This window comes from Erinaceus europaeus, chromosome 21 (assembly GCF_950295315.1).
Source record: "Erinaceus europaeus chromosome 21, mEriEur2.1, whole genome shotgun sequence".
Lineage (NCBI taxonomy): Eukaryota > Metazoa > Chordata > Mammalia > Eulipotyphla > Erinaceidae > Erinaceus > Erinaceus europaeus.
This window is the reverse complement of record NC_080182.1, coordinates 16,998,226-17,011,009: the sequence shown is the minus strand read 5'-3', so window position 1 is coordinate 17,011,009 and position 12,784 is coordinate 16,998,226. Positions and strand designations below refer to the sequence as shown.

At 39.5% G+C, this 12,784-nt stretch overlaps 2 non-coding genes across 2 annotated transcripts; one reads left to right on the top strand and one right to left on the bottom strand.

Moving 5' to 3' along the window:
* Nucleotides 1–7,396: 7,396 nt before the first annotated feature.
* LOC132535380 (small nucleolar RNA SNORA66) lies at nucleotides 7,397–7,524 on the bottom strand. The gene has a single exon (XR_009547160.1). It is a non-coding gene; the product is annotated as a small nucleolar RNA SNORA66 (small nucleolar RNA).
* A 2,604-nt stretch (nucleotides 7,525–10,128) lies between these two features.
* On the top strand, nucleotides 10,129–10,330 carry LOC132535338 (small nucleolar RNA SNORA16B/SNORA16A family). Its single transcript, XR_009547127.1, has one exon. It is a non-coding gene; the product is annotated as a small nucleolar RNA SNORA16B/SNORA16A family (small nucleolar RNA).
* The last annotated feature ends 2,454 nt before the right edge of the window (nucleotides 10,331–12,784 follow it).

Genomic DNA, 12,784 nt, shown 5'->3' with positions numbered 1-12,784 from the left:
TGAACTTCTCTGTTCCAGTCTCTTGGAAACAGAGTTGGCAGTCAGCTGAGGTAAAGAACAAACACCTCATCACAGACCCCTGCAAGTGTCAACCCGGCTTTGACACTTTTTGATTGGGCCCTCCTCAATCGCTGTCGAACAGGCCATGGCCGGTTTGCCGCTATGTTCCATTGCTGGGGAGCCAGAGACGACCCGAACTGCCCCTGTGGCTACAGACAGACTATGACCCACATAGTCAACGACTGCCACCTCTCCAGATTCAAAGGAGGTCTTGAAACTTTACATCAGGCTCAACCTGACGCTGTTGACTGGCTACGGAAGAATGGCAAACGCTAGAAGAATTTGCTATATTCTTACCTTTAGGTTCCTGATTATTAAACAAATTGTTCTGCTTTATATCTTAATGCTTTTAAGCCACCAAGTTGCAGATACTACCATGACACCAACCTGACTTCCCTGAGCAGGTGACCTCATCAATGTGTCCTGCAACCCCACCTCCCAGAGCCCTACCCTAGTTGGGAAAGATAGAAACAGGCTGGGGTTGGATCAACCTGCGGATACCCATGTCCAGCAGAGAAACAATTATAGAAGCCAGACCTTCCACCTTCTGCACCCCATAATGATCCTGGGTACAGACTACCAGAAGGATAAATAGGAAAGCTTCCAGTGGAGGGGATGAGATTCAGAACTCTGGTGTTGGGAATTGTATGGAATTGTACCCCTCTTATCCTACAATCTTTTCAATCAGTATTAAATCAGTAAATATATATATATATATATATATATATATATATATAGAGAGAGAGAGAGAGAGAGAGAGAGGGAGAGGGAGAGGGAGAGGGAGAGAGGGAGAGAGAGTAGAGAAAGCCCTTTAGCACTACCCCCACTGCCTATGAAGCTTCTCTCCTTCAGTAGGGACCTGGGCTTAAACCTGGAAAGCGTGTGCTATAACAGGTGTGTCACTTCCTGGCCTCACTTTGGGTGTCTTCTAAGATTTTTTCTTAAAAGAAAAATGACTGATGACTTACATGCTGGGATGTACATTTCTGATGACTTACATGCTGGGATTAAATTCCAAGCAGGGGCATGTGGCAGTGTAGAGACACTTTCATTTGTCATAAGTGGGGAGCATAGAGGAAGAGAACACTGTTGGCATCAAGTGGGTGGGTGGAAGTGAATAGGATGCTGATAAATGTCCTAGAACATGGAAGTCAAACTCCTCCTCCTTCACCAAATAATGATGTAGTCCTCATGCCAACAGATTGAGAAATCAAGAGATGAAGGAAAGGAAGGTTACCATGCAAACCATAAGCTTGTCGTTCAAAAACAAATGAATAATTTGAAAGCCAAAGCATGTACAGATAAATACATATGATGACTTCTATAAGGTCATCACAAAGAAAATGGCTATGCTCGGTGAAACTAATGGGTACTACTCTAGCTTTACTTCAGAAATGGTCCATCTTGGAGGAAATTGTCCACTGTTCTCACTCTTCTCCTTAGCAGATTTTCATCTCCCCAAGGATCTCATCTGCCAAGGCTGGGATGGAGGGGCCATTCTAGGTGCTAGGATAGTCTGTCTCTTTGAAGACATTTTATTCAGGGAAAATTAATGGGGCAGACAGTGCAAAAGAAAAGAGACAAATTGTTCTTTTGGTTCCAAATAAGTGCTTGTTTTCTGACACTGCCTGAATTTAAATGGTCCTCAGTTTGACTGTGAAATTAACACCTCTTTGAGGTTAATTGTGGGGGTGGGGTGCCATTCACACCACTTCCAAAGCTATTGTTTGTCTGGAATGCAGAGAGAACAGTACCAGCACGTGGTCTGCTCACTTAACCAACTCTTGCCTCTGCATCTCATCAGCCTGCATCCAAATTTCCCAACTCTGAAGAGTTACTTAGGCATACAAGATTAACAAGCCGACCCATTTTGCCAACACTTCTCTCTCTTCCATGAAACAGTTCAGGAAGGTCTACTGACCTTGAGCCCAGTCACTTCACCTCTCTGCAGTTTACTTTTAATGCTTGTTAGAAATTGGAAAATTCATGGTCTGGGAGGTGGTGCAATGGATAAAACATTGAATTCACAACCATGAGGTCCCGAGTTCAATCCCTGGCAGCGCATGTACCAGAGCGATATCTGGTTCTTTCTATCTTTCTTCCTGTCTTTCTCGTTAATAAATAAATGAAATCTCTTTTTAAAAACATTGGAAAATTCCCTACATTCTCTCTTTTCTGGCCCTTAAGTCTTTCATGGTAACTGATTCATTACCAAAGACACAGATTGTACTTAAAAGATTCGGAATTCAAAGTCACCAATTGCAAACCCACGTTCTTTAGTTATAACCCAGGGGAACTTAGAAAAACCTTTAAAATTAATTTAGAAACACCTATATGATTACTTTGTTTTCTAAAATTCTGTGACTTTTTGGATTTTTTGGAGTGAAATGAAGTTAGAAGAAATCTTAAACTGTTATTTAATGTTCAGTTACTATTAAGTTACATCATAAAAGGGGCAATAAAATAGTTTGTGAACATTTTTTGGGGAAAATAATTTTCTCTTTCTCTAAGGCATGGAAATTCCTTATTTTGCTATTCTTACATATTATTAGAATTCTTTGCATAAATGCTAAGTTAGTTTGAATGTCACTGTCCATGGACACATGCCTGTCATTCAAAATCCCATAAACCAGAACGTATTAGGTTTTATCATCTTAATAGCTTTGATTTGTTTACTATAATATTAACTTTGGATTATTCAAATTTGACTATTATCAGCAATGTGAAAGTAGCTTAGCCATAGCCTGAGCTGGATCTCTGACCCATACTAGAGTGATGTCCAGTGCTACCTCTCTCTCTCTCTCTCTCTCTCTCTCTCTCTTTTTTGCTTCCAGGGTTATTGCTGGGGCTCAGTGCCTGCACCATGAATCCACTGCTCCTGGGGGCCATCCCCCCCCCTTTGTTGCCCTTGCTGTTGTAGCCTTGTTGTGGTTATTATTGTTTTTGTTGATGTCGTTCGTTGTTGGATAGGACAGAGAGAAATCGAGAAAGCAGAGGAAGACAGAGAGGGGGAGAGAAAGATAGACACCTGCAAAACTGCTTCACTGCCTGTGAAGCGACTCCCCCGCAGATGGGGAGCCAGGGCTCGAACCAGGATCCTAATGCCAGTCCCTCAGCTTTGCGCCACGTATGCTTAACCCGCTACACTACTGCCAGACCCCCCTCTCTCTTTCTTAATACAGTAAAAAATAGTATCTTCAGCTGTTGAGAAATTCAGTTATATACAGTCGTACCACTGTATGTATCCTGTCACTTGGACATTTTTTAATTGACAGAAAGTAAATAGAGCTTTCTGCCTTTCCTCTTGTTTTCTTTTCTTTTCATCTTCCCCCTCAGGCCTCTCTACTCCCACCTTCTTCTGCCATAGTTCAATGAAAGGTACAGAAAGAGTGTTATTCCTGGTTGAACTGTGGATAATCTCACTTATCGGTGGTACTTAAGAAGAAAGGGGAAATGCAGGATGAATCTTGAACTTTGAGGGATATATTGTAGCAAAGCAAAGGATTCTGGACTGGGACTGAGGTGTGGGGGAAGGGCATCAAGTATCCAGAGCAGACTAGTAAAGAGGGACTTGGGTTGGCTCTGGCCATGCTGTGAAAATACCTATCACAGGAAGGCAAGAGACTGTACCAATCTATCAACAACTGTCCTATAAATCACTGTTTCCCCAATAAAAGGATTTCTTTTTTTTAAGATTTTTAAAAATTGATTTATTAATGAGAAAAAGATAGGTAGAGAGAGAGAAAGAACCAGGTATCACTCTGGTACATGTCCTTCCGGGAATTGAACTCAGGACCTCATGCTTGAGAATCCAGTGCTTTGATCCATTGTGCCACCCCCTGGACCACTAAAATGATGTCTTTAAAGAATGTGTTTCTAGTTTGGTCTTGCTTAAAATGGAATTAAATCCATCTGAAAGAATCACTGGATATCTGTCTCAAACCTACTATCAAGCAAATCTATCAACCTACTTTGTAGATGGTTAGAAGCTCTCGTATAGTGATGGAAATAAGTGGAGGAATTCTTTAAAAACAAAAGAAAGATGAGGTTATTTATTGCAAGACACTGGTCATCTCTGGGTAGTCTTCACTTACTGTTCTTTAAGAAATTTGGATGACAAGGGTGAAGAAAAGGCCCAAGAAAATTCAAAATCTTCCCTAGATAATGTGTTTTATTAAGTGTATTTACTCATTGCATCAAGCTCCTAAATTATATCACCAAGATACCTACCTACTTCTCAATGTTTATTCTTAACACAAAACCAAACAAATATTTGTTTGTGTCTTCCAAACAAACAGAACCCTGGCAAATTTTGAAATATTTTTGCTGCAAAAATAATTTATATTCAAACTATGGAAATCAGAAAGGTGGAAAAGGTAGAAATTAGAACTCACCCATACTTGCACATCCCAGAAATAGCCACTGTAAATGCCGTTTTATTCCTTCCATAATGTGTGTGTGTGTGTGTGTGTGTGGTTGTGTGTTAAAATAAGTTGTATTCAGGGCCAGGCGGTGGCACACCTGGTTGAGAGCACATTTCAATGTACAAAGACTCGGATTTGAGCCCCCGGTCTCCACCTGCAGGGAGGAAGCTTTGCAAGTGGTGAAGCAGTGCTGCAGGTATCTCTCTGTCTCTCTCCATCTCTGTCTCCCCCTTCCTTCTAGTTGTCTCTGTCCAATAAATTTATTTTTAAAAAGGAAAATAATAATAACTAAATTGTATTTTTCAAATCCTCTCATACCTTTTCTTCATTTAGTAACATGTGAGGTGCACTTTCTATTGTCCCCTGCCCCACCCTGAACTCATCCCAATTTAATCATATAAAGTCCTTTTAGGGAGTCTGGCGGTAGCAGTAGCACAGCGGGTTAAGCGCACGTGGCGCAAAGCTCAAGGACCGACCTAAGGATCCCGGTTTAAGCCCCCGGCTGCAGGGGAGTGGATTCACATGTGGTGAAGCAGATCTACAGGTGTCTATCTTTCTCTCCCTCTCTCTGTCTTCCCCTCCTCTCTCCAATTCTCTCTGTCCTAACAAACAACGACATCAAGAACAACAACAACTACAATAACAATAAAACAACAACAAAGGCAACAAAAGGGAAATTAAATAAATATAAAAAATAAATAAGTAAAATAAAGTCCTTTTATAGAGTCCCAACAATGTTTCTTACTTTCTATGGTTTATAGTCTTATTTGTAGCTAATACCCACTTCATTTTCGTGCAAATCTTTCATCTCTTCCTTATAGTAAATTCCCATATGTGACACTTTTGGATCAAATGGGAATACCCATTCAGGCCTTTGATGCAGAGTACTGTGTCTTTAATAGTCACACTGCTAAGTCTCTTCTCCAACTCTAGCTGATCTCCATGTGAGTCTGAGAGAGCTGCCTGTGGCCTTTCAAGCACACAGTCTTTGGAAGCACAGTGATGATTTAGGAAGTGGAGGTATTTCTGTCGACCAGTGGCCCATAAACCAGCTCAGAACAACTTTCAAAGGTGACATTTACGGAGAGTGACTTCATCACGGTATAACTATGATTTCTGGAAAAGTCGTGGGTGAAAGGTAAAACAGAAAGGGCTTTCCTTTGAGGAGAAAAAAACAAACAAACCAAACTTTACACAATAACATATCCATATTTCACTCATAAAAACACCACAAAATGAGGGCTTCATTAAATTAAAGAAAAATTGAAAATGTACATCCCCTAACACCTGGAATTCCATTTGTAACTCTATGTCAGAGAGTCATTGCTTATAATAATACTAACATAGCCAAAAGAATTGGAAATAAGTAAATGCCCATCAATAGGGAATGGGCCCAGGTTTGGGTCTGGCTCCCATCATTCTGAAGGGAGCTTTGGGACTGTGATGTTTACTTCACTCTATCTTCATCTCACTTTCAGTTTGAAAATGTTGACTCGGGGGGAGGGGGTGGCGAGGGGTGGCACAGCTGGTTGAGTGCACATGTTACAGTGCATAACGACCTGGGTTCAAGCCCCCGCTCCCCACCTGTGGTGGGGGGGAAGCTTTGCGACTGGTGAAGCAGTGCTGCAGGTGTTCTCTCTGTTTCTCTCCCTCTCTATCTCCCTCTCCCCTCTCAATTTCTGGATGTTTCTAGCTTATAAATAAATAAAGATAATAAAAAATATTTTAAAATTTATCATGTTAAAAAATACAGAAGATGTTGACTCAAAGTAATCAAGCTCAAGCAATGACAAAGAAAAAAGAACAGAAAGTGGAAAAAGAGAACAGAAAAGAAAATAAAAAATTGATAAATTAGCTACAATATATTTCTATAATGGAATGTGATAGAACAGAAAAAACTGTTGTAAATGTGTAAATCAATATAAATTGAAGATATAAGTCTAAATAAAATAGATACTACTTGATGTATGTAGGCCAATAATAAGAACAATAAAAAATACTGAAAAATAAATATATATAATTATGATCCAAAAAATACGCAACAGATTTATGCTAGTCATTGCTTCTAAGGCATGAAGAAAAACTGGATAAACAGGTATGACAATCTAAAGAAGAAAAAAAGTCATTTGATTTTTATCTGTAATGTAAATTATGCTGCTATCAATTCTAAGATGCTTTCAATTGTAAAAGCCATTATTATTTTGTGTATCACTTGGGGGAAAAAGTTGCCACAAAATGTCATTAATTTTATTTGACTTTTGTTGCTTCTGGGCTCCACTACTTCAAACCAACTTTTTCAGATAAAGCAAAAGACAGAGCAGAGAAGGAAAGAAAAGAGAGAGGGACAGGGAGAGAAAGGGAGGGAGAGGGAGAGGAAAGGAGGGAGAAGAGAGAGCGAAGGAGGGGGAAAGAGGAGGAGAGAGAGGAAGAGAGGGAGAGGGAAGAAGAGGGAAAAGAGGAGGAAGGAGAAAGAGGCAGAGGGAAGAGAGGGAGGGAAGAGAGAGAAAGGGAGGAATAGGGAGAGGGGAGAAGGAAGAAGAGAGGGTAGGAGAGGACAGGAGGGACAGAGAGAGAGGGAGAGGGAGAGGGAGAGGGAGAAACCCCACATCATCAAAACTTCCTCTAATGCGTAGGGGCTGGGCTCAAACCTGGGTTGTGCACACATGTCCAGCATACCATCCAGGCAAACTATTTTGACAACCAAAATCATCATTAATTTTGAAATGTATCAAATTTTAGAGATGTTAAAGCAAGAAAGGGAGGGAGGAATAAAGGGAGGGAGGAAGGAAGGGAGGGAGGAAGGAAGGAAATGTGTCAAGTTCTCTCTACATAAGACAATAAGGTAAAATGTCAATATCTGATTCACAAAGTAGTGGCTAAGGTACTTGGTTACTGGTTATATAATGTTTTAACACTGTACTGGGATAGAATGGGCCACCTCAGTAGTTTCTGAGGTTTATACAATTCTATCACCACAATTACTTTAGCAAACCTAGTTCCTCTCACTTCTGAAACATGCAGTTAGTGATTGAGTTTGAACACTGAAATTTGTGAACTCTCAAAAACTTAACAGATCAAAAACATGTAGGTAATAGAATAACAAATAACTAGCATTTTAAATGTATACAATATATATGGTATAAAAACTGTTCTAAAGCCTTAACTACCAGTTATTCCCCCAGATGAAATAGAGTGGAGTGAAAGAGATGGTCCTGAAGTTTCACAGCTTGAGAGGTATAGGGCTCCTGACTTAGGCACTTAACATTTACTCAAGAAATACTCATCTTTCCGAGTTCTCTCAGTTAAAAAAAAAAATGCAAGGAGTCTGGCAGTAGCATAGTGGGTTAAGCGTACGTAGCACAAAGCACAAAGGCCAGAGTAAGGAACCCGGTTCGAGCTCCGGCTCCCCACCTGCAGAGGAGTCACTTCACAGGCGGTGAAGCAGGCCTGCAGGTGTCTAACTTTCTCTCTGTCTTCCCCTCCTCTCTCCATTTCTCTGTCCTATCTAACAATGGCGACATCAATAACAACAACAATAATAACTACAACAATAAAAAAGGCAACAAAAGGGAAAATAAATAAATAAATATTTTTAAAAAGCAATCTCAAAAAAAGGAGGGAAAAACCCACAAATCTGCCTATTCAATAATTTATGTGTTAGGATTTTAACACAGTGGACTTAGATAACTACCTTCAGGGCTCATCATGCCTTGTACAGAACACTGTGAATGTCAGGTACAAGGCTCTTCCCTGAGAGTGGAAACAAACTTAAAACTTTAGTCATCCTGCCATTAGCACACTGAAATCACGGTGGGGCTCCTCTTTTTCAAAGCGAATTATACTATGGGGACTAATTTGCCTGTAATCCTTTATTTCTCCTCAAAATTTTTTTAAAAAGATTTTATTTATTTATTAATGGGGAAGATAGGAGGAGAGAAAGAACCAGACATCACTCTGCCCCATGTGACTGAACTCAGGTCCTCATGTCAACTCCTGGACCACTCTCCCCAAAACTTAATGTCTTCATTTGAAATATTCAGAGAAAAGGTCTAGAGTTAATGTTGCTACATAAAATACAGACTGTCATTTTAAATCTGAGTTCAGATAAATAACGGACTATGTATTAGTATAAGCCTGTTCCATTAAATTCTAACTAAATAGCTAATAAATCTTTTTTGCTATAAACATGTACAAATATTCTACAGCACATATTTATAACATAAAAATATTGACCTGAAACATAAAAGTAGTTGTGCTTTCTTTTCTAAGCGTAGTAGACCTCTCTAAAGAGCTAATTTGATGAAAAGAACAGGAAAAAAACTAAAAGCTAGAGAGGGGTAAAAAAATATAGAAAATTGGTTGGAATTAGTGGCTAAGAGAAAAAAAAAAGTATATACCCAGAATGTGTCATACATTTAAATTTGAGAGTCAGCTATATGTGTATTATTTGCATAGAGAGTTCCAGTCTAGAATCTATATATTTTTGAACCCAGGAGCCCTGACTGGTCTCAGCCAACAGCATGTGTCTCTGGAATGTGACTATTGATAGAGCAGACTGATTCCAGGGCAACTTTCTTAAAACAGAGCTCCTTTACCTTCCATTTCATTGACAACTAAAATGATCTTGGAGTCATTTTTAACTTTAGATTTGAATACTGCATGCAAGTATGAACCGGAGCTTTCTTGCCAGCTTCACAGAAGGTAGTCAACATTCCCCAAAACTGGTTAGTTAGCTTCTTCTTTGACAAGCTATGAGGATCCTGAAGCCCTAGCCCCACATCAGAATCATTCTCTAGTGGTAACTTCACAGCCTTGTCACTTTCTAAAAGACAGATAAGCCATGAGTGCTGAAACACATAAAAAAAAATAATAAAAAGTAAAAAAGCACATACCTCTTCCTGTTCCTCTCTAGTTGTAAAAATAGAAGGAAGTGGGGTGGGGAGAGGCAGAAAGCAAGGTGTCAAGCAGACATTCCCTGGGTCTTAAAGCAGCAGCAGACTCCACCATGTCTCACACCTTCCCTGGGTTTGTGTCCTTGCCACTGCTCACCCTGTTGCCTGCGCATAGGTCTAGAGAGGTTACTATCATTTCTTTTCTCTTTGGTTTTTCTTGCAGTCAATGTCGAGGTGAGAATTTAGGGTGTTTTGTTTTTTTTACCTTATGTTTTGAAGTCAAGGGGTGTAAGGTTACTTTCACTTTTGCAGATACTGTAGACTTGCTGGGGGAAAAAAATTTGCAAATCCTCACTAAGGCCTGAGGCGGAGAGGATCTTGGGAGAAGGTGTCTCCATTGTGCTTACAGTTCTCAGAGCAGTCAAAAGCAGAGTTGTATGTGAAGTGTCAGGATCTGACTGGTGGTTTTGCTATGGCCATCGTTTAATTTCTTCTTCTTTTTTTTTTTTTTTTTACCAGAGCACTGCTCAGCTCTGGCTTTTGGTGGTGCAAGGGATTGAACCTGGGACTTTGGAGCCTCAGGCATGAGAGTCTGTTTGCATAACCATTATGCTATCTACCCCTGCCCCATCGTTTAATTTCTGGCTCACATAGGTGCAGTGAAGGAGGCACCTTAGCTCCATTTGCTAGAGGAGACTGAAGCAGACAAAAGAGCTTGGGTCATCTGGCTACTACTTTAGAAGGTACTGTAGTATGGCCCTTATTGAAGCTATGGCTCCTTCTACTTAACTTCAGTGGTCAAGAAAGAACCCTAAACAACAAGGGCAACAAAAGGGGAAAATAAATAAATAAATCTTTTTAAAAGTCATTAAAAAAAGAACCCAAAGTGACAGTTTTCCTTTTCAAAGTTGTTTTTATTGCAACTGATCCGCCACAGTGTAGGAAAAGACAATTCCCATTGTACATATGGACCTTGCAAATAAAGACACACTACTATTAAAATTTACAGTTTCGGGAAGCTTGGGGAAAATGTTCTTTTGATGAAATCTTATGTACAGTTATCAGAATAAGACTTTTGAAAAGTAATCTGCTCCAGAGAAGACAATATGTAGGGGTAGGCTAGATGGGTTCTACATCTGCACTAGGAAAATTCAGTGACAAGTAAATGGCTTTGGGACATTGGCTGAAAAGTTTATGCATCCATATTAGAAACTAAGGCCAGCTGTATCTTGGATACTGAAGAAGAGTACATTGAAGTGTACAGTGAGACCATTCAAGACAATTGTGTTTTCGTGAGGATACTGGGGTTATAAAGTGATGGAACACAATAACCTCAAACCTGATTGCCCTCAGATTTCCTGGCAGTGCTTGATACTGAGGAATTTGAAGAGACCAGTTTGTTGCTGGAGCTTTGCTTTATAATAAGATTCTTCTCTAATAAAAAACTGTCTTCATCTACTACTATGGATCTCCATAGTTGAGAAAAATCAAGAAGAACCAAGCTGAAGACAAAGTAGAAGCCACAGGGCTTTGATTATTTTGCTAGTATGTCTATATCTAATAAAAGAATTTGCAAGTTAAAAAATAAAAGACATTGTAACAATGGCATTTCAAGATACATTCAGAGAAGTATTTTCCCAAAATGCCCCGAGAAGTATTTTAATCTACATGTGGACACAGGTAGAGTGAAGGTCAGTGAAGCCCTCTGGGCCTTGGGAGACACTGTTACCATAATGTTCAAGAATGCAGATTACCTAGTTTTACTGACATCTCTAGAAATAGTTTTTTTATGTTTTGTTTTTTTTATCATATGACAGAGCAAACATCTAGAAGCAAGGTTTTATCATGTGAAGTCATTCCTTTCTAGTCTTGTGTGACACCCCCCCTGCCCTTTTTTTTTTTTTTTTACCAGAGTACTGCTCAGCTCTGGTTTATGGAGGTACAGGAGATTGAATATGAGACTTGGAGCCTCGGACATGAGAGTCTGTTTGCATAACCATTATGCTATCACTACCACCTGATCCTCTCTTCTTTCCTTTATGTCCTGGACCATATTCCAGACCTGAGCACAGGATACAAAGTCTGTTTGTCTCATTTACTTTAGAATTTATAGTCATGTATATTCTCCACATATAGGTTACTAATTTTTTTTCTCCTAATAATCTAGTCTGCTGTGAACTCATTTATTGATTTAACTAAATAGAACTGCTTGTAGTGAGAGTTTTGAGTAGATGGGAAAGTTACTTTGATAAGCTACTAAGGGAAGGGGACTGAAGGAAAAAGAAGTGATATTTTCAAGGGATAGCAATAACTGGGGACCAAACTGCCTTATAAGAAAAGATAGGAATGTTAGTACAGGGCCTCTTTATGCTGAGAGGTACTTATAAGTTTGGGATCAGAATGAAATTGTTCTAGACTGCTGAAGAAGAACAGTCCTCTTCTGAAACTACTGCTAGGACTCTTTTCCAAGCTGCATGCACTAATAAAAAGAGAAAGAAAGGAAGATCATTTCCTTATTAACACAATTTTCTTCTAAAAGAATATCTTCTCTATTTGGTAACAATCAAATTCTGCAAATGGAAGACATAAACACAAGCATGGACTGACCTAATAAACTAGAAAGCTAAATCTCTAAATGTCAGCACCCTGTCTGTTGAAGGGAGGATCATAAAGATTGGAGAGACACCACCGCAATGCACAGAAGTTCGAGTTAAGCAAGGAGAGAAGACGTTTCTCAGGAGGAGGAAAAACAAAAAAAAATAGACCAAGAGGGAGAATGGGGAAAAACATAATACAAAAGAAATAGAAAATATGAGAGAGATAGAGGAAAGAGCTTTCTTAATTAGAAGTTAGAGAGTGACTATGTGGTTAAGCATTTAAATGAAAGGCATTTTACAAAGATAGAATAGAGAAAATAATAACTGAAATAATTATGAAAAAAATTCAAGAATGAAGCTATTTTATATAGGTTCATTACAATATATTATATGTTTCTTTTGTTGTTCTCTTTTTTCCTTTTATTTATAAAAAGGAAACACTGACAAAACCATAGGATAAGAGGGGTACAACTCTACACAATTCTCACCACCAGAATCCCATCCCCTCCTTTGATAGCTTTTCTATTCTTTAACCTGGAAGTATGGACCCAAGGTCATTGTGGGATGCAGAAGGTGGAAGGTCTGGCTTCTGTAATTGCTTCCCTGCTGAACATGGGTGTTGTCAGGTCGATCCATACTCCAGCCTGCCTCTCTCTTTCCCTAGTGGGGCAGGGTTCTGGGGAATCTGAGCTCTAGGACATATTGGTGGGGCTGTCTATCCAGGGAAGTCTAGTTGGCATCATGCTAGCATCTGGAAGCTGGTGGCTGAAAAGAGAGTTAACATATATAAAGCCAAACAGATTGTTGACTA